The sequence below is a fragment of the Chrysochloris asiatica genome, unplaced genomic scaffold (genome assembly GCF_000296735.1).
Source record: "Chrysochloris asiatica unplaced genomic scaffold, ChrAsi1.0 scaffold00382, whole genome shotgun sequence".
NCBI lineage: Eukaryota > Metazoa > Chordata > Mammalia > Afrosoricida > Chrysochloridae > Chrysochloris > Chrysochloris asiatica.
This window is the reverse complement of record NW_006408900.1, coordinates 168,422-171,490: the sequence shown is the minus strand read 5'-3', so window position 1 is coordinate 171,490 and position 3,069 is coordinate 168,422.

The following is a 3,069-nucleotide window of genomic DNA, read 5'->3' as shown; positions in this document are numbered from 1 at the left end:
ATATGAAATCCATACCAGCTATCCATGGGAAAAAGATGAGGTGATGAGGTTTCCTGCTCCTGTAAAGATTTACTGCCTAGGATACAGTTTCACTATGAGTCAGAACCAATTCCCTTTTCCATGGCACACTACCATCACCACTATATATATATATTACATACATGTTTCACTGTTTGTTTGTTTTTTTTGTTTGTTTGTTTGTTTGTTTTTTCTCTAGAAACACATGTGGTATTGAGACAGCAGAGTTCTATAGGAAGAAGATTGCAAAGATGAGTTTTCTAAATTGGTTCTCAAGTCTGACTAATTTCAAAATATTGATATGGGGTGGAGGCATACCTTACCTCCACTACATAGAAATTGGCCTTGGGCTGTTTTGAGTTTGGTCCTCTTTTCCTTTTATGGAATCATAGGAACTCAGCCATAGGCCCCAATTGGTTTAAGCAACTGGCATCAGGATCCGGATTCATTGCAATGGTTCCAGACTTATGGACTATGAGGTTTTGTAAGAGAAAGAATGAAGGGGCATGGGATAAAATTCTTAAGCTAAAGGGAAAGCTACAGTTTCTGGAGTTGCCTGGAGCCAATGTTAAACTGGTTAAAAAGGATAGCTTATTTTGAGGGTCAGGGCATACTGGAATCAACCTTGCCAGAGACCCAAGGCCATATGCATTTTCTTCTGTAAGGGAGAAGAAAATACTAAACTTTAGTGTTTTAAAAGGTTTATGTGTTTGACTGCCTTATGAATATTGATTCTCCTGCCTATTATTGTAAAATAGGTGGTGGAAATGAAAATTTAACTTGGTGACTATAGAGAGCTTGTAAGCCCACCTTCATGCTGTACTTGATTGACTTTGCTAAAAATGGAGTTAGAAATTGCCCAGGAAAAAATAGGCTTCTTGTATTAACCTTAATAGAGTCTTGGTAGTGGTGGTTAGGTGCTATGGAGTCAGTTCTGACTCATAGAAATCCTGTATAGAGTTTCAGAAGCTGTAAACCTTTAAGGGAGCAGAAGACCTAATTGTTCTCCAGCTGAACTGCTAGTAGTTTAGAACTACTCACCTTTAAATTAAAAGCCAGACTCATAATCACTATGCTTAAATGGAACCCTGAACCCCACCCAGAACCTTCAGAGCTGGGACATTTGCATTTGTAAAGGCATGCAGACCAACCAATAATTTCTGGGAGAACAGGAGATTCAAGCAGAGAATAAAAGCAGACAGTTTTGCATTTTGACTTTCTGAAGCATAACGGCTAACAATATGCTAGCTGGTGTCCACATTGCTCTAAATGAGATTGGAGTAGGGGAAAATGAAGAAATGAATACATAACAGAGCTTTGATATTATCTATTGACATCCCTTGACCTTCAGAGAAGAGGAGATAGAAGGCTGACTAGTCTGAAGTTTAGGAAGTTGTGTGAACTGACACGGTGGGCACTGACCAAGCCCCTGAGGTCTAACACTGAGAGTGAAAATGCCAACTGGTTTGAAATGCACGGAGGTTTGTGTGAACTTCCAAACTTGTAGCTGTTACCCATTTGACCTACATTGGATGCTAAAGTTGAGTTGGCCAGAACATAATCAGATAAAGATAAAGATGTTTGATAATCTGGTGACAGTGGTGGTTATGAGCCATGTAGTCTGTTCCAACTCATAGCAACCTTGTGTGGGGATTCTGAGGCTGTAAATCTTTATGGGAGCAGAAAGCCTTATCTTTCTCCCATGGAATCACTGGTAGTTTTGAACTGCTGACCATGAATGAGATTAGCAGCCCAATTCATAAACAATATGCTACCAGAGCTCCTTTTGATACTCTGAGTAAGTGTTGATTGTTTCAATTTGATGAACTACACTTTTGCTTAAGGATGAAGTTGCTCAAAATTCCAGCTGGAATAGAATATTCTTCATATCAAGGAATGTGCTTATTTCCTTAGTGTTTTGGGTTGTTTTTGTTAAGTGCTATCGAGTTGGTTCCAACTCATAGCAATCCCGTATAGGCTTTACAAGGAGCAGTTGGTGGGTTTGAACTGCAGAACTTGTAGTTTGAAGTCCAGTGTTGGTCCACAGCAACATACCATAGTGATAGGCAATTTAGACATTAACTATTAAAAATGGGGCCTATACAGGTATGAAGTGGCTGGCTTACAAGTTTTCAAAGGTGTACTTAGTTTTAGAATGAGAGAACAAAAGAGAATCCCCACTGACTAATTTACCTCTTTTCTAGATGGATCTGGTAAAGGGTATGAGGGATGATGCTGATGGTATTTATGAATAATTGCTAGGATTGTTATTGTCAAAATTGTATTTGTAGAAGTTGTGTAACTAAAAGGAGGGAGTATTTTTCTTTTATTTCAAAAACAGACAATCTCAGGACCATCATTAAGGAAGAACATAAGAGGACCATGGAATCCCCACCTAGAAAAGCAACGACAACATAGATAGAGACAGACAGAGACTGTGACATGGAAAGACAGTGGAGCTATGGACTTTAGACCCATGGACTGAGTAAGATAAACCAGTAGAAGGCTGGTTTGCAGAATATGCCCTTTATACATTTAAATAAATTTTGTTTTGTGTATGTGCATCAAATATTTTTGCTTTGTTCATTTCTGACATATAAGATGCATTTTCAGTTTTACATGTCTTAGTTATATCGTGTTAGGTACAAGAATGATATTATAATTTTCTTTATTTTAGAGACAATGCATAAAGTTTGTAAGTTTGGAGGTGACTAGGGCGGAATTAAATGGTTAAGGTTTTGTGTCAACTAGACTAGTCCAGTATATCCAGAGGTTTAGCAGTTGAATTGTGCTTATTCCTGTAGTCATAAAACCTAATATAGGCATAGTTAACACTGATGAGTGGCTGTGAGCAGCCAATAAGTTAAAGGGATACTTATCTGGTGGGGGTGGGGGTGGCTTACTCCCAAGATAACGAATATGCCAGAGGCCCAAGTAGGGAATTGAAAAAATTCTCTTCCTCTGGGCACCTGGGATTATGCAATTGTATGCCATTCCCGTGATGTTTTTGCTTTGTATATTTGTGACATATAAGATGTGACTGGGGCCAGT